We start from the raw sequence: 19988 nt of genomic DNA on the forward strand, positions 1-19988 counted from the left end.
TCGCCTACCTATATATTACCCTTCTCCCCTTCCCTCCACCTGCTGGTGACCAGTAGTTTGTTCTGAGAGTCTACTTCCTTCTTGTTTATTCACCAATTTGTTGTTTTTCTTAGGTCCCATATACAAAATAATTCAGGCAGAAAAAGACTAATACTATAGGATATCACTTACACACAACTTTAGATTATGCCAGTTTCTTACAGTATAATATTAAAGCTATATTCCCACATAACTTAATTTTTCATCCTGTATTTGCTTCATTATATATATCACCGTTGTTTTTTTTTTTAAGATTTATGAAGACATTGAGGGTGAGTCCAGACTTTCTTTCTTAACTATGATCCTACAGTGAGTATCCTTGAGACTGTCTAATCATTTATCTAGAACCGTTGTTTATTGAGCTTAGTGTTAGAATCCGGAGGCAATGGCAACCCACTCCAGTGTTCTTGCCTGGAGAATCCCAGGGACGGCGGAGCCTGGTGGGCTGCCGTCTATGGGGTCGCACAGAGGCGGACACGACTGACGCGACTCAGCAGCAGCAGTGCTGGAATCACCCGTTGAGCTTGGTAAGCCATGGGTTGCTTATTCCCATCCTCAGAACTTCTGATCGAGTAGGTTTGGTGTAGAGCCCTGAGGATCTGCTTGTGCTGCTGCTGCTGGTCTGGGGACCACAGTTTGAGAACCACTGAATAGTATATCTTAGAAGTTTCTTTATAGGGTTAATCAGTATGCATATTTTTTAAGGTCTTGGCACATGTTGCCAAATTGTTTTCCAGAAAGATGGTATCAACTTGTATTCCTACCAGTAATTCTCTTCAGTATGGAGTATTTTAAGTTAAAATCTCTTGTCCTTTCAAGACATGAAAAATATTATCTCTATTGAAGCATTTTGTATAATAATAAAATATTGGAAACACTGCCATGAAGGAAAATAGATAAGTAAGCAGGGGAATAGCCACACAAGGCAACTTAATTTAGCAGTTTAAATGAATGAATTAAATCTATGTGTTTTAACATGGAAAAAGAGCAAACCATAAATTTGGCTGAAAAATGTTTAAAACATGGGCTTCCCTAGTGACTCAGTAGTAAAGAATCTGATTGCCGATGCAGGAAATGTGGGTTCTACCCCTGGGTCGGAAAGATCCCCTGGAGAAGGAAACAGCAACTCACTGCAGTATTCTTGCCTGGGAAATCACATGAACAGAGGAGTCTCGCTGGCTACAGTCCTCTGGGTCACAAGTCAGACACGACTTATGAAATGACAACAACGTGCTACAATATTTCAGCCATTTTTCAAGAATATTAAATGCTATCTCAAAACGTGACTCTTTTAAAGTTATTTTTGGTTTAAAACAGGAAGTATACAGAAAAATGACCAAATTTTTTTCAATTATCTCTTAAAGCTTAAATGGCACAATTCTTTCTCATATGAATTGTTTTGAAACTATCATGGAATTCACTGTAAAAATGCTTCAAAGAGAAAAAGTGTGACTCTCTCTTGTCACCTCCAAATGACTTCCTAACCTTCATAGTTTTTTTAAAATGATGTATTGTAAATTAAGATATTCCTATCACCCAGGTTATAGAAAATGAAGCAGTTTATAACATAGACAAGTCAACTATAATTATTCTTTAAAAATTCACAACATATTTAAGGAAGAAATGATTAAAGATAAATGAATTTAATGATTATGGATTTATACAAGTGTGTGACCAAGTTTGTTTATTTCATTATTAATAAGAAAGTGGTATATGATAATTTTAAAAACATTATGCTGTTGTAAAATAATATTCTAGAGAATCTTCATTTGGCTTTGACTTTGCATGCATCTTAGACTCAATTGATGTGTTTCATTTATTTCTTAACTTTAATTAATTTAAATTAGATAATTTTAATTTTTAAAATTAAATAATTTTTAAAATAACTTAAACTATTATTTTAAAAATAATATTTTAAAATAATTTTAAATTAATTTAAATGATTATTATTAAAGTAAAAAACTTTTTACTTTAAAATATTTATATATTCATACGAATATGCAAAGAAATTTACAGGGAAATCCAAGGTACCCTTTACCCAGCCTCTGCTAATGTTAATATTTTGCACAACTGTAGTAGTACAAAATCAAACCCAGGAAGTTAACATTTATTCAATCCATTGAGATTATTCAGATTTTGCCAGTTATACATGCAGTCATGTGTGCGTATGTGTATGTATCTATGTTTGAATAGCTCTGGCAATTTCATCTTATGTAGCTTCGTAGAACCACAACTGCAATACTTAACCATCACTGCAAGTTTCCCTCATGCTACCCTCATCAAGAGGATGAGCTCGACTTATCCTTTCCTTTCCTTTAATCTGCATTAATTACTACCAAGTTCTCCACATTTACATTCGTGTTATTTTATGAATGTTGCATAAATGAAATCTACATTATGCATCTTTATGACACTGGTTTCTTTCACTTCACATAATTTCCTTGAGATGCATCCAAGTTGTATTTATCAATAGTTTATTCCTTTTTATTGTCAGTTGGTAATCCATGGTATGGATTTGCTACAATTTATTTAACCATTAATAATTGAAGGACATTTGAGTATTTTCCAGATTTTAGCTATTATTATTTAAGCTGTTATGAAGGTTGTGTACAAGTTTCTAAATGAAAATAAGTTTTCATTTCTCTGGGATACATGCCCAAGAATGTAATTTCTGGGTGAGATGGTAAGTTACATTTTAATTTCAGAAGGAAATGCAAAGCTATTTTCCAAACTAACTGTATCATTAGAAAATTTTGCCAGCAAAGTATATGTGATCTGGTTTCTGCAAACTCTAGTGACTATATGATTTTATCATAGTATCTGGTTTTTTATTTTAGCCATTTTGATAGGTATAAAGTGACATCTCATGGTATTTTTATTTTTATTTATATTTTTTTATGTTTATTTATTTATTTATTTTATTAGTTGGAGGCTAATTACTTCACAACATTTCAGTGGGTTTTGTCATACATTGACATGAATCAGCCATGGAGTTACATGTATTCCCCATCCTGATCCCCCCTCTCCACCTCCCTCTCCACCTGATTCCTCTGGGTCTTCCCAGTGCACCAGGCCCGAGCACTTGTCTCATGCATCCCACCTGGGCTGGTGATCTGTTTCACTATAGATAATATACATACTGTTCTTTCGAAACATCCCACTATCAGAGAAACGCAAATCAAAACCACAATGAGGTACCATTACACGCCAGTCAGGATGGCTGCTATCCAAGTCTACAAGCAATAAATCATGGTATTTTTAATTTGCATTGTCCTAATAACTTATAATGCTGAAATCTTTACAAGTTCTTATTTGCACATCATCCATATATCCTTATTGTAAAATATTTTGCATGTTTTTTATAGTTTCTAATTGGGTAGTTTATTTTTGAATGTGGAATTTTGAGAGTTCTTTGTATATTTTAGATATTGGTTCTTATTGGATATGTGATTTACAAATATTTTCTCCCAGTTTGTAATTTATTTTTCATTCTCTTAAGTGAGTCTTTCGTAGAGCAAAAGGTTTTTAATTTTGATGAGGTATGATTTATTGTTTTCCTCTTTTTGATTGTGTTTTTGGGATCAAGTTTTGAGTTCAAGTGTAGAAAATGAAATTAAAAGACGCTTACTCCTTAGAAGAAAAGCTATGACCAACCTAGACAGCTTATTAAGAAGCAGAGGCATTACTTTGCCAACAAAGGTCAATCTAGTCAAAGCTGTGGTTTTTCCAGTAGTAATGTATGGATGTGAGAGTTGGACTATAAAGAAAGCTGAGCACTGAAGAATTGATGCTTTTGAACTGTAGTATTGGAGAAGACTCTTGAGAGTCCCTTGGACTGCAAGGAGACCCAACCAGTCCATCCTAAAGGAAACCAGTCCTGAATATTCTTTGGAAGGACTGATGCTGGAGCTGAAACTCCAATACTTTGGCTACCTGATGTGAAGAACTGACTTGTTGGAAAAGACCCTGATGCTGGGCAAGATTGAAGGCAGGAGGAGAAGGGGACGACAGAGGATGAGATGGCTGGATGGCATCTCTGACTTGATGGACATGAGTTTGAGCAAGCTCCCGGAGTTGTGATGGACAGGGTTGCCTGGCATGATGCAGTGCGTGGGGTCACACAAAGTTGGTCACAACTGAGCAACTGACCTGAACTGACCTGAATTCTAGGTCCTGAATATTTTCTCCTCTCTCTTTTTTTTAGATCTTTTATAGTTTAATGTTTTAAACAGTTAATTTTTGTATAAAATGAGAGGTTTAGGTTGAGGTTCAAATGTAGATTGTAGCCTGCTAGGCTCCTCTGTCCATGAAATTCTTCAGGCAAGAATACTGGAATGGGTTGCCATTCCCTTCTCCAGGGGATCTTCCCAATGCAGGGGTTGAACCCTGGTCTCCTGCATTTCAGGAAGATTCTTTATCATCTGAGCCACAAGAGAAGGCCCATGTTTGCCACTGTATGCTCAACTGATCCAGCACTATATATGGAAAAGGCTATCCTTCCTTGTTGTATTGCTTTTGCATCTTTGCCAAAAATTAATTGGGCATATTTCTGTGGATATTTTTCTGAGTTTTTCATTTTATTCCATTGATAGATGTATATATCATTTCACCATTACTAATTTGTCTTGATTACTATAGCTAAATTGTATGTCTTGACATTGGGAAAAGAATTCCTCCCACTTCAGTCTTCTTTTCAAAACTGTTTGATTATTCTAGAGCCTTTTAATTTCCATAAATAGTTTAAATAAGTTTGTTTATGTTTATAAAAACCTTGCAGAGATTTAGATAGGAATTTCATTAAAACTTTATATCATTTTAGGAAGAGTTGATAGTTTTATTATGTTAAGTCTTCTAATCTGTGAATATTATGTTTCTAAGTAAGTATTCTTTTGTTTCTTTGATTAGCATTTTATAATTTTTGTTATATATATTCTATATCTATATATTTTAAGATTTATGCCTAATTTAAAAAGTATCTTTGGAGCATTTGTAAATGATATTACACTTTTGAATTTGGTTTCTGTGACCTTTCTGAGTTAAGTTATTAGTTCCAGAATGTTTCTGAGGTTTCTTTTCTCCTTCCTTCTTTCCTTTTAGATTCCTTGGTATTTCTATGTAGACAATCATGGTATCTGCAAATATAGTGTTTTTCTTTTCCATTTTATATAGGACATTTTATTGCAATGGCTAGAACTTTCAGTAATTGGTTGAATAAGAATGGTGAGAAAAAACACTTTATTCTCATTAATAGAGGAAGAACATAGTCTTTCACCTTTAAGTATTATGTGAGCTCTGGGTTTTCTTGTAAATGCTTTTTATGAGGTTTAAGAATTGCCCATGCCCATTTTTATTTGAAATGCAGTTGACTTACTATATTATATAAATTTCCATTGTGCAACATGATGGTTCAATATTTAATCAGTTTAGTTGATCAGTCATGTCTGACTCTTTATGACCCCATGGACTGCAGCATGCCAGGCATCCCTGTCCTTCACCAACTCCCAGAGCTTGCTCAAACTCATGTCCATTGAGTCTGTGATGTCATCCAACCATCTCATCCTCTGTTATCCCCCTTCTCATCCTGCCCTCAATCTTTCCCAGCATCAGGGTCTTTTCCAATGAGTCAGTTCTTTGCATCAGGTGGCCAAAGTATTGGAGTTTCAGCTTCAGCATCAGTCCTTCCAATGAATATTCAGGACTTCTTTTAGGATTGACTGGTAGGATCTCCTTGCAGTCCAAGGGACTCTCAAGAGTCTTCTCGAACACCACAGTTCAAAAGCATCAATTCTTTGGCATTCAGCCTTCTTTATGGCCCAACTCCCACATCCATACATGACTACTGGAAAAACCATAGCTTTGACTAGACAGACCTTTGTTGGCAAAGTAATGCCTCTGTTTCTTAATAAGCTGGTGGGAGGGGGGATCGGGATGGGGAATACATGTAAATCCATGGCTGATTCATATCAATGTATGACAAAAACCACTACAATATTGTAAAATAATTAGCCTCCAACTAATAAAAATAAATGAAAAAAAAAAAAGCTGTCTAGGTTGGTCATAGCTTTTCTTTCAAGGAGCAAGTGTCTTTTAATTTCATGGCTTTAGTCACCATCTGCAGTGATTTTGGAGTATAAGAAAATAAAGTCTCTCACTGTTTCCATTGTTTCCCCATCTATTTGCCGTGAAGTGATGGGACCGGATGCCATGATCTTAGTTTTCTGAATGTTGAGTGTTAAGCCAGCTTTTTCACTCTCCTCTTTCACTTTCATCAAGAGGTTCTTCAGTTCCTCTTCACTTTTTGCCATAAGGGTGGTGTCATCTGTGTATCTGAGGTTATTGCTATTTAATAGATTTATATATTATAAAATATATTATAAAAATATATAAATATTATAAATATTTAATTATAAATATTATAGATATTTAATTATAAATATTATAAATATATATAAATATTATAAATATATTATAAAATTGGCTATATAGGAAGTGCCCCTTTATTCTTAGGATTTTCTTCATTAATGAGTGTTAAATTTTGTCAAATCCTTTATGTGCATCAATTGATTTGATCATGTTATTTTTTTTCCTTTAGTAGTTGATATTTTGTCTTGCATCTATTGATTCTCAAATATTGAACCACTTTTTAATTGCTAAAATCAACTCCATTTGGTTGTGGTGTATGAATCTTTACATTGCTTGATTTGGTTTACTAATATATTTTTGAGAATTTTTGCGTTTAAATTTGAGAGATATTGCTCTGTCCTTTTTGTTTTCTTCATTTGGTTTTTGTATCAGGATAACACTAGTCTCATAAAATGAGTTTGGAAGTGTTTTTCTTCTTCCTAATTTTGTGGAAGAGATTGTATAAAATTAGACTTAATTCTTCTTCAAATATTTCATAAAAGTCTCCAGTGAAACCACCTGGGCATGAAGATACCATTTGTGTGTGTGTGTGTGTGTGAGAGAGAGATTTTTAAATTGTGAACTTTATTTAATTAGTTATGGAGCTATTCAGGTTGTTTATTTCATGTTGGCTGAATTATGATAGTGCATAGTCTTTATGAGAATAAAGTTGTAATTATCCTATAGTGCTGCAGGCTATCTTGTTTCAGTTGATATTGGTGATTTGTGTTTTATCTCTTTTTATCTTTGTTAATCTTGTTAGAAAGTTATCAATTGTTAAGTTTTTTTTTTTAAGAACCAGGATTTGTTTTATTAATTTTGTTTGTTATTTTACTGTTTTAAATTTCATTGATTTCTGTTCTTACATTTATTATTTATTTCTTACTTTCTTTGGATTTAGTTTGCTCTTCTTTTTCCTATTCAGATAGAAACTTAAAGTATTGATTTGGAGCATTTCTTTGTCTGTAAGCATTTAGCACTGTGACCTTCCCTCTCAGTGATGCTTTAGGTGTGTTAAAACTTACATGCTGTATTTCCACTTTCATTTAATTCTCCATATTTTTATAGCTATTTCCTCTTTGACCAATGGACTACTTAAGCATGTATTTTTAGTTGCAAATGTTTGAAGATTTTTCTTTTATCTTTCTGTTATTAAGTTCTAGTTTGAATCCAGTATAGTCAGAGAAATATTCAGCTCTTTATATATGTTAACATTTGTTTGTGACCAAGGATGTGATCTATCGTAGTGAATGTTCCTTGAACATTTAAAAATAAAGCTTATTCTGCCCTTATTAGGTACAGAGTTCTATATATGTCAGTTAGACCTTGTGGTTGATATATTGTTATATATTCTAGCTGGTTTTCTGGTATCAATTATTGGTAACCAAGTAGCATTCACTAACTCTTAGAGTAAGGCTATAATTTTGACTTTCCTCAGAGAAGTATGATAAATCATGAATAAAAAATAGTTTTAAAAAGTCTCGCAGTTAAAAATTTTATATTAAAATATTTACATTAAACATTGAAACTCACTTGTAAATCATGTAACTTTTGAGTAAGAAAAAAAGTTACATTTTTGTAGCCCTTTATATCTGTTGGCAGTTTGAAAACAGTGAAATATTGTTGGGAGGCCTTTAACCTGAATTTTTCAGTTCAAAGTCATCAATAATGTCATTAAAATATAACATGAAAGCAGAAAATAAGAATAGAAAAATATTAATTTTATTGATGGATTATTTATAGTGCTATTTTATGCAGAGGAAAACAGCCCCAAGTGCCTTGCAGACCCAGGCTTATTAATGATCACTTTATTTGTTGAAATGAGAAGAGGTGGGAAGCATTTTCAATTTCATTTTATGAATAGAATGACTTAAATCTATGAAATATGTGTAAGTGGGCTATTTTTACAATATGAAAAGAATTGGTAATTCTCACAGTGTTCAGTGCTTCTCTATAATTAATTTTTACAAACTAGTGATAGATTACAAACATCAAGAAAATAAAAAATGTAGAACAGTGTAAGGAAATGGAACACTGAATTGTTCAATCTAGTATTTCAGCAACTTGCTCCACTCCTATGATTTCAGTTGAATGCTTTTTAGTATTGTGACCTAACACAAAACTTTCAGAGAAGTCTGTTTTTCTCTTGAAATGAGAAGTCTTCAGAATTACTGTATACACTGAAGAATAGCTTGTTGATTTTCTTGTACTGTATTTTTAGGCAAAATATTTTTCCAACTTAAAAGCAAAGCAAAAGAACAACAAAGGCTAAGAAAGGAAACCAAATAAAAAGACAGTTACCATGGAACCTTCAACATTAAGCTCAAAAAAATAGAGTTTTCGATTCTGTCAAAAGAAAAAAAAAAACCATGGTAGAGAAACCGTTGCTAAACACAGTACTTTATAAATCTGCCATTAGATCTGTAAACACATGCTTAGCAGTGGATTTTGTACTTTTACAGCTGCTCGTTGATAATGTAAGAGAAAAATTAATCCTTTATAGCCCCTAATTATCTGGTTATGGCTTATTAAAGATATCAACTCAAGCTCTTTTAATGCCTATGTATTAAGTTGTCCTTGAGAAAAACGCAGTTTTATTTAAAATTGACCTAATCAAAAATACCTTTACAAGGCAAATAATGGTGCAGTTCACAATTAAAGCAAATATTAGTCTTTCAGGAAATACCAACAACCATTTTTTAAGGATTCAGGTATAGTTTTTTTAATAGCAATGAAGATGAAAATAAATTTATATTACCAGGCTTTATGAGCTCAGGAATCTAGGTGAAGATTACAGCTGAGTATATCCTTTATGTTATCAGCAGTCTTGGTTAACATTTTAACTGTACATATGATAATGTCTATTATAAACTGATAATCACAAGTACACTAATTAATAATGATTGAATTATACTTCATATGGTGAATGAAGTAAGTCTAATATTATATGAGTATTATAGCTTATATTTTGAAAGCTCACCACTTTACAACGATGCAACCTTGGCAGAAAGGCAAGTATGAAAGGCAAGAGTGAGGAGGTATTAAACCTTGTCATTGGACTGGGGATGAAGGCATAGTTTATGTTTACTTCTGTCTCCAACTAGTTGGGCTGCAGTGTCTTCTGAATTCCATGGTCAGAAGGGGCTATAGAAAGAATCAGCCGCAAAATTTAGCGTTTTCATGGCATATTCTTAACTACAATAGAACAGAGGGTTCATTTCTTACAAATCCTTGTCTACTTTAAAAAATAAGGTTTTCTCAAGATAACTAGACTTTATCACAGAGGGAAGATACACAAATTTTCAGCATCATAATAAAATATTTGTTCTAGTCTTTCTTGAAGTACTGGAGAATGAATCGATTGTCTTTTAGCTTCTCAATGACCAAGCACGCTGTCTGCTTTCTATTTCTCTACTCACTTTCTCTCTCTGTCATTCTCTTTCCAACAAAACAAAAGCTTGTGGTATCTCATGAGTGAAGGGATGGGAAGGAGGAAGGAATAAAATTAATTGGATTCCTACTATACATAGTCACTGTGAGATTTGACTGACTCCTTCTGATAACTACAAATACTCTGTTCTGACAGATACGAAATTGGGGCTAAGAGAGTTTTGTTAGGAAGGGATGCAAATGGAACTTACTTCTCTTTCTTTAGTTCTCCAAGTTTTGAGTATGACCACACACCAACTATATTCTCTTAGTTAGAAGCCCATTCTGTCAAGATGTTACTTAGAAAAATTTTGGAGTCCCATTTTCTGTGAAAAACGATGTTCAAAGCACACAATATTATGTTGTTTTCTGCCATGCAGATGCTAAAAGGTGTGAAGAGTTCTTGTTTTCCCTAAAGGATCACAAAGTCAAACTCTATATGATGTTGACTTTGCAGGTACTACTGTGGTTTCCCTGAGCAACAGAACCTGAAAATGGAGTGTAATGACTCTGTGCTAGAGAATAAAACGATCTTTTCATGTTTCCCATTCATATAAGGCTCTAAATTTAGGAGCAAATTATGTTCTGTGAGTTCTTCTGCAAATCGGTAGCTTGGTACTCACAATTCCATTCTTCATATAAACAACATGAGAAGTGTTGGTTCACCTCCCTATAAAAGCCAACACACTATTTAAGACAGAAAGTAGCGGTACCACAGAACTAACAGTGTTCTTTGGAAGTACTTATTTAAACACAGTTTCTAGTAGGAAATACATGTTTTTAAGTTTGGGAACAAAGGGGGAATTCTGACTCACTGACCTGTCTTCATGTTCCATTTCTCCTGAGTCAGTCCTCCCAACCCACTTCTTCACCTTCCCAGATGCCACCTGCATGCCTTTATTTTCCACTGAACTGATTGAATCCACAGGCCTTCCGCCTTGTTGCACCTAGAATGGACTGCCCAAGTAGGTGTACCATTTCTATGATGGGATTTCAGAAGATGTTGGTATTGACAGAAGAACCTGGTAGAATTCCATGGCTAATTATGATTTAAAGTGAAACTTCTTTATTTCCTTGTGGCAGGATCTTAGCATGCAAAGAGAGGCTGGTGAGATTTTCAAGAATAGATATTAAAACTACTCAGTTTTAGGACTTTCATACATTGAATGGCAAAAATAATAGTATCATTTAGGAAATTCTCAATTTATATGAGTGGTGAGCAATATACTACACTTCCTAAAAGTCAGCCTGGTAGAAAATTTATATCATAAAGTTTCAACAGTGTTTTTATGAATGACTTGAAACAGTGATTCTTAATGTGGGTGGTGGGGTCTTTGGCAATGTCTTTAGACACTTTCCTTCATCACGGTTGGGGAGGAGGAGCTGCTGGCATCTGGCAGGTAGAAGCCAGAGGTGCTATCCTTCAATGCACAGGAAAATCCCTTACAACAAAGTATTAGCCCATCCAAATGTCAACAATACTAGGGCTGGGAAACCCTGGCCAATGGAAAGCAATGTGCTAACACTTTATTTCAAGACCTCAGATCAAATTAGTCTAGTTATAGAACTAATATAAGTGATTTCAGTTTAACTGAAGTAGAAGAGTTCAGTTTGAAAAATAAGTTGCTTACCTTCCATTCTTAGATCTGTATTTCTTTTCACAACTCTCAGAACTGAATACGCATGTAGGAGCATAAAAGCAGCATACCATTTTTTAAAAGCTATGCTTCTTGTGATGAAAGAGCCATCTTCCCAGGCCCACATGGTGCTTTTCAAAACTGTGTCTTAGAATAATCACTGTGAGCTAGGACACTGTTGCTTTATTGATTGTGAGAGAGAGGTACAAAATTGTGGAGGCCACTGATGTTTAAGTTTGCACTAGAGCCATGACTACAGTATTCAGGCCCTTTATCCAAGAGGTCAGGATGTCATTTCTTTGCCAAAAAATATTTGGGAATCTCTACAATTAGGAATAATAAATCAAGTAAAGGGACTCTTGGTTGAAGGGAGGGACTGGGATAGTCTACTAGAGGAGAGCATCCTTGGGGACCAATAGATGGAGACTTCGCATATATTAAATACTTAAAAAGGATATGTTTATTCTCTGATGCCCTACGGGGTAAAATAATCAACAATAGATTTAAATTGCAAAGTAACATCTTTCATTCAATGCAAAGAAAATTTCATAAAAATGTTAATTATACTTAACAAATTTTCCCTTTTGGAACACAACTGCCATCTGTTATCAGTGAAGTATATAAATCGTGGCTTCCCAGGTGGCCCTGGTGGTAAAGAACCCACCTGCCAGTCTACACCTGCCGGTACAGGAGACTCAAGAGACTCGCGTTTGATCCCTGGGTTGGCAAGATCCCTGGAGAAGGAAATGGCAACCCACTCCATTATTCTTGCCTGGATAATCCCATGGACAGAGGAGCCTGTTGGGCTACAGTCCATGAGGTCTCGAAGAGTTGGACACATCTGAGCACACACCCAGTCATACAAATTGTAATCGTCCTGCTCAAAGAAGTCTTACATACATGTGCCTCTGTGAAACTGCCACCCAGATAAAGATAAGAAACGTTTCCAAAATCAATACCCTTACGCAAAGATAACTGCTATTCTGAATTCCATCATCATAGACAAATCTGGCCTTTTTCTTAAGTGTCACATGAAAGGAATCATGCTGTATGTAATATTCGTTTTATGTTCTTTTGTTCAACATTATGTCGGTGAGATTCAACCTCGTGGCTGTGTAGTTTGTTTATATTCGGTGCTATGTAGTATTTCATTCATTCTTCTACATGAATTTAGGTGAACATGAGCTGTACTTTTGACATCCATTTAGCTATGCGAAAAGTATTTATTGAACCTCTCCTGGGTGCTAGATCTTGTGCTAAGTTGTAGGGTTCTAGCAGCTTTGCTCATAGCCAACCTGAGTCATCTGGGATGTATTTCTTCACAGAGTAGTCTCAGTTCTTAAGGCAGATCTGTCCTAGGTTTTTGAGGTTTTGACTCACCTGTTGGTAAGGTCTTGCCTAAACCTAAATCTGTGATGTCCTTTGTGATAAAAAATTTCCTTTAATCCCTACAAAGTTGGCCCAGACCCTGTTTCTAATGTACTGCTGTGGTTAACTGACCCCTGCTGAGACATGCTGTTCTGAACTCCATCCATTTAGACAGACTCCTGATACTCTGTCTGGTCTGTTTTCTCTCTCTGCTTTCAGTCCCTCTAATATCTTCTCAAGGATTAACCCTGCATCTCTATCATCTTAACTATGGAATCAGGCCGTGATCATGACTTGCTTGATATCAAATAAAGCCTGCTGTTCCTACTCAGCCCCTGGACACCAGCCTCTGAATTAGACCTTTTGAATATCACTGGCAGGCCAAAGCATGAAAAAGTATGCCAGACTTTGAGTGTGGACAGCTGACTGCCAATTCAGAGATGTATTACAGTTGATCAGTTTTCCACTGACTTCCTTTTTCTCCCTCTGCTCACTTACCTTGTCTACTGAATTCCCCGGGCTCCTGAAGATCAAGCTCCTATGTGCATTATGACCTGTCTAAAGATGGACTGACCTATCTTGGGGATTAGTTTTTATAATAAGTGTTTACAATAGTGTTTTACGATAACTGTTTAGGCACAGATTGGATATTTTCTTGAGTGTTTGCTAGTCAAGAAATCAGATATGTGATTTACCCCAAGAATACCAAGTGTAGATAACTCAGTGAGTGACTTACAAGCTCTATGATTCTTCAAACATGACTTTAATTTCCCAGAAGATGTTTTTCATCTGTAAAATGAGAGAATTAATAACTCTCAAAGTAGCATATGCCATATAGGTAATTTGAGATATGTGGGAACCTACTATAAAAATTAGTTATTATCTCTTTCTGCTTTTTTTCCCTGTTTACACCCTTCTTGGCACTCAGAATCAAGGTATGTCATGGTTATAGACAAGAGGAGAAATAAGTTTGACCACAGTCCCCTCACAAAGATTTCTCTGCTCTCTTTGAAACCTACAGGTTTGCATTTCTGCTAATTGATTTCACTTGTCAGAAGACACGTCTTAGCACTTAAGAGCCCACAGTTGATCAGAGAAAGTTCTGGTCCTGGAAGAACAATCTCATTCACTGGGAAAGTTTCCGTGTTCTTCACTGATGCATGTGTGTGTGTTGCTTAGTCATGTCCAACTCTTTATGACCCTATGGACTGTAGCCTGCCAGGTTCCTCCATCCATGGCATTTTCCAGGCAAGAATACTGGAGTGGGTTGCCAATTCCTGCCCCATGTTCTTCTCTGATAGTAGTATCCTGTTCTGTAGGAGGACGCAAAGGCCATGTAGAGAATTTGGATTATCTGCAAATGCATGGTGGCCTCTTTGGGAATAATGAATTTGTCTTTGACATCTTTTGCCTCCATGATCATGACACCTTACATTTGAATATATGGAGATTGTTAGCCTTATAAACTCAGAAAGATGGGATCTAATAATTTTATTTATAGGAATAATAAAGCAAGGTAATAATTGAATCAGCCTGGGGAGGGCAGGTCATAGATATCTAAGGGAGTGGTAGAAAGAGTGGCTGGTGGCTCAGATAGTAAAGAGTCTGCCTGCAATGTGGAAGAGTTGGGTTCCATCCCTGGGTCAGGAAGATCCCCTGGAGGGGGGGGAACAACCCACTCCAGTATTCTTGCCTAGAGAATTCCATGGATTAGAGTTGCCTGGAAGGCTACATTTCATGGGGTCACAAAGAGTTGGACATGACTGAGGAACTAACAGAACAAGAAAGAGTATGAATTAGGAAAAGATTTATTTATCCCTTATTGGAATATGAGGAAATTTAGAGCAGCATTTTATAAGTAAAGAACAGTACTTTCACAGAATGTTCATGCCATGTTTTAGAGAACCTAAGATATTATCAATTATAAGATGAACAGTATTGTATGTGACTCTAGATGAAAAAAAAAATGATAGCAATTTAACTATAATTTCAGTATCAACACAAACAATAGTTCTGTGAGATAGGACCCCTTTTTCTTGAAATTTCTTTGATCTATTTTGAGAAATTTAGCAATTTCTTTAGTTTTCGATCAAACTGTTTGGTATGTCATAAGCAATATTTATCTATTTCTCAGTAACAAAACAACTCATCTGTGTGAAGGTAGTTCTTTCCTATGGTCCCATAAAGCAAATTGGTGAATGTTTTAAAAGAAAACTAAGCGATTTCAGTTATTTCTGATGACATTTCCTTTGCAAAAATCAGTTTATACTCTATGGCTCTATTTCCTTGTCTTTCTGTATACAAAATGAGTTTTTTGTTTCAATACTGAATTACAGTGTAATATTTTTGGATATATTTTACATGGCAATAAAAACTAGCTATGTAGTACCAACAAAACATACAACTCAATTGCTATGATGAAAACATGAATGGTTATGACCACATTTGTTTATACTCAGGAAATGACCATTACCTACTACATCATGACTGTTACCAGCCAGCAGTGATTTAAAAGTGCTATTGGTTATTAAATACAGGCTGCTATCAATAATATTAAAATATGATAAAAATGTATGTCTTAGACATGATGAGATAAGATATGTGTTTTGATGAAAGCGATTCCATTAGTCCAAAAAGTTTGTAAATCATGTAATCACCACAGTTGTGCAAGTTTCTTTTACTATCAGACTTCACAGAGATCTTAATATGCTAATAAGGATTATGGATCTTCCAAGGGAGCAGTGTTTGGCAAAATTAATTGCCTAAAAATATTCTTTTGAATTTCATCTTTTTGGACCACTGACTTGAAGAAAACACTTTAGAAAATGCCAATGTAGAGAGACTAAAAATAAGAGTGGAAAGAACGTCAGGGAGGAATTTTCAACAATGATATGTTGCCAGGAAGTCACAGAGAGTAAAGGCCTCAAAATAAGCCATTGGGTTGGTTAGAAAGTCATTGTTGAGCTTTTGAGGGTATTGTTGGAACAGGACAGTATGGATTAAAGACAAATTATAGGGGGCTAAAGGAAAAGGTGAAGTAGAGTTAAATAATATAAACAATATTTTTGAGAAATTTTGGCAGTGAGAAGTGGTGGGCCGTAGCTCAAGTTCCCAGTGTCTGATAGGCTTTTATAGTGTATTCTGTGGGACTGAGGTATTTCTGTCCTCTCTGCTGGGTTCTCAGAATCTGACACCAGGTAAAGAACATGAAAAGCTATTATCTCAGATCTGTGCTGCTTTCAGCCGCTCTCCTATTTCTACTCTGACTCAGTCAAATACAGCACTCAGCAACTGCATGATACAGGATCTGTGTATCTTGCTTCCTTCTTGAAGATTGTGAATGAGCAATATGTAACTGAAGGGCTATAGAAAGGGAGCATCTAATTTATAGTGTGACATGGGCGATAATGGAGGTTTGGGAGGTAAAAGTCTAAGAAGACCCTGACTGCCTACAAAACCAGTATCCACAAAGTGGAGTGCTGAACTTTTAATTTTGGGACATGGTGGTAATACTGAACTTAGAGCTCAGTATTAGACTAGTAATAGCTTTGATATATGAAAGAGAGTTAAGGTGAAGACCAGGTTAATAGCCACAAATGCTGAATGTTAATGAATACTTACCATTTTGGTGAGGGTTTAAAAATAGATATTATTGTAGGTCAGAAATAAAAACGTACACAGAGTGAGATAATAAGAAATCTGTTTTGTTTTGTTTTGAGTGCAGCCTCACTAATCACAGTAGACTCTCCATCTCTCCACTCTCCTGCCCTCATATTTGACAACAGGTTATAGTCTCAATTTTTAGAAGCATTGTGAATAGCATTTGACAGTGAATAGGATTTTCAGAGGACATTTTGACTCATAAAATCAAACTAAATCTGCTGGAACTCAGAAGGCCTCAGGATGCAATTTTTTTTTTTTTTTTTTCTTTTAGCAAAAGATAAATTAGGAGGATTTTCAGGAGAACAGGGTAGGGGGACTGTGAGTCTAAGGAAAATAAAGCTTTGTCTTTAGAAATCCAAGCTGGAGAATCAACAAGGAATATATAGAACACTAACTGAGCAATACGTATGTGTGTGTGCACGCTCAGTTGTGTCTGACTCTTTGTGACCCCCTGGACTGTAGCCCACCAAGCTGCTCTGTCTATGGAAGTTCCCAGGCAAGAATACTGGAGTGTGTTGCCATTTTCTGCTCCAGGGAATCTTCCCAACCCAGGGATCAAATCCGTACATCTCCTGCATTGGCAGGCAGGTTATTTACCAGCTAAGCCACAGGGGAAACCCAAGAAACAGTGAGGAGATGAAATTTGACAGCACAAATTTAGAGTAACCATGTCACTATAGTAACCATGTCACTCTAACAGGGAGGGAACACAGCCCCACCCATCAGCAGAAAATTGGATTAAAGATTTACTGAGCAAGGTCCTGCCCATCAGAACAAGACCCAGTTTCCCCCCAGTCAGTCTCTCCTGTCAGGAAGCTTCCATAAGCCTCTTATGCAACAGAGGGTGGACAGGATGAAAACCACAATCACAGAAAGCTAATTAAACTGATCACATGGACCACAGCCTTGTCTAACTCAATGAAACTATGAGCCATGCAGTGTAGGGCCACCCACGGGTCATGGTGGAGAGGTCTGACAAAACGTGGTCCACTGGAGAAGGCAAAGACAAACCACTTCGGTATTCTTGCCTTGAGAACCCCAGGAACATTATGAAAAGGCAAAAAATAGGACACTGAAAGATGAACTCCCCAGGTCAGTAGGTGCCCAATGTGTTACTGGAGAAGAGTGGAGAAATAACTCCAGGAAGAATGAAGAGATAGAGACAAAGCAAAAACAACGCCCAGTTGTTAATGTGACTGGTGATGGAAGTAAAGTCTGATGCTGTAAAGAGCAATATTGCAGAGGAACCTGGAATGTTAGGTCCTGGATCAAGGTAAATTGGAAGTAGTCAAACAGGAGATGGCAAGAGTGAACGTCAACATTTTAGGAATCACTGAACTAAAATGGACTGGAATGGGCGGATTTAACTCAGATGATCATTATGTATGCTACTGTGGGCAAGAATCCCTTAGAAATGGATCCCAAAATATCAGAAATAAAAGCAAAAATAAACAAATGGGATCTAATAAAACTTAAAAGCTTTTGCACAACAAAGGAAACTATAAGCAAGGTGAAAAGACAGCCTTCAGAATGGGAGAAAATAATAGCAAATGAAGAAACAAACAAAGGATTAATCTCAAAAATATACAAGCAACTCCTGCAGCTCAATTCCAGAAAAATAAATGACCCAGTCAAAAAATGGGCCAAAGATCTAAACAGACATTTCTCCAAAGAAGACATATAGATGGCTAACAAACACATGAGAAGATGCTCAACATCACTCATTATCAGAGAAATGCAAATCAAAACCACAATGAGGTACCATTACACGCCAGTCAGGATGGCTGCTATCCAAAAGTCTACAAGCAATAAATGCTGGAGAGGGTGTGGAGAAAAGGGAACCCTCTTACACTGTTGGTGGAACAATGTGGATATTCCTTAAAAAGCTGGAAATAGAACTGCCATATGACCCAGCAATTCCACTCCTGGGCATACACACCGAGGAAACCAGATCTGAAAGAGACACGTGCACCCCAATGTTCATCGCAGCACTGTTTATAACAGCCAGGACATGGAAGCAACCTAGATGCCCATCAGCAGACGAACAGATAAGGAAGCTGTGGTACACATACACAATGGAATATTACTCAGCCATTAAAAAGAGTTTATTTGAATCAGTTCTAATGAGATGGATGAAACTGGAGCCCATTATACAGAGTGAAGAAAGCCAGAAAGATAAAGACCAATACAGTATACTAATGTATATATATGGAATTTAAAAAGATGGTAATGATAACGCTATATGCAAAACAGAAAAAGAGACACAGATGTACAGAACAGACTTTTGGACTCTGTGGGAGAAGATGAGGGTGGGATGTTCAGAGAGAACAGCATTGAAACAAGTATACTATCAAGGGTGAAACAGATCACCAGCCCAGGTTGGATACATGAGACAAGTGCTCAGGGCTGGTGCACTGGGAAGACCCAGAGGGATGGGATGGAGAGGGAGGCGGGAGGGGGGATCAGGATGGGGAACACATGTAAATCCATGGCTGATTCATGTCAATGTATGGCAAAAACCACTACAATATTTAAAAAAAAAAAAGAAGAAATGGAGTAGCCCTCATAGTCAACAGAAGAGTCTGAAATGCAGTTCTTGGGTGCAATCTCAAAAATGACAGAATGATCTCTATTTGTTTCCAAGGTAAACCATTCACTATCACAGTAATCCAAGTCTGCCCCAGCCAGTAATGCTGAAGAAGCTGAAGTTGAATGGTTCTGTGAAGCCCTACAAGACCTTATAGAACTAACACCCAAAAAAGATGTCCTTTTCATTATAGGGGACTGGAATGCAAAAGTAGGAAGTCAAGAGATACCTGGAGTAACAGGCAAATTTGACCTTGGAGTACAAAATGAAGCAGGGAAAAGGCTTAAAGAGTTTTGCCAAGAGCACACACTGGTCATAACAAACACCCTCTTCCAACAACACACGAGAAAGCTTTACACATGGACATCACCAGATGGTCAATATTGAAATCAAATTGATTATATTCTTTGCAGCAAAGATGGAGAAGCTCTATACTATCAGCAAATACAAGACCAGGTGCTGACTGTGGCTCAGATCATGAACTCCTTACTGCCAAATTTAGACTTAAATTGAAGAAAGTAGGGAAAACCACTAGACCTTTCAGGTATGACCTAAATCAAATCCCTTACAATTATACAGTGGAAGTGACAAATAGATTAAAGGGATATCTGATAGACAGAGTGCCTGAAGAACTGTGGACAGAGGTTTGTGACATCGGACAGAAGACAGTGATCGAGACCATCCCCAAGAAAAAGAAATGCAAAAAAGCAAATGACTGTCTGAGGAAGCCTTACAAATAGCTGAGAGCTAAAGAGAAGCTAAAGGTAAAGGAGAAAAAGAAAGATATACCTGTCTGAATGCAGAGTTCCAAAGAATAGCAAGGAGAGATAAGAAAGCCTTTCTCAGTGATCAATGCAAAGAAG

This window comes from Cervus canadensis, chromosome 24 (assembly GCF_019320065.1).
Source record: "Cervus canadensis isolate Bull #8, Minnesota chromosome 24, ASM1932006v1, whole genome shotgun sequence".
Classification (NCBI taxonomy): domain Eukaryota; kingdom Metazoa; phylum Chordata; class Mammalia; order Artiodactyla; family Cervidae; genus Cervus; species Cervus canadensis.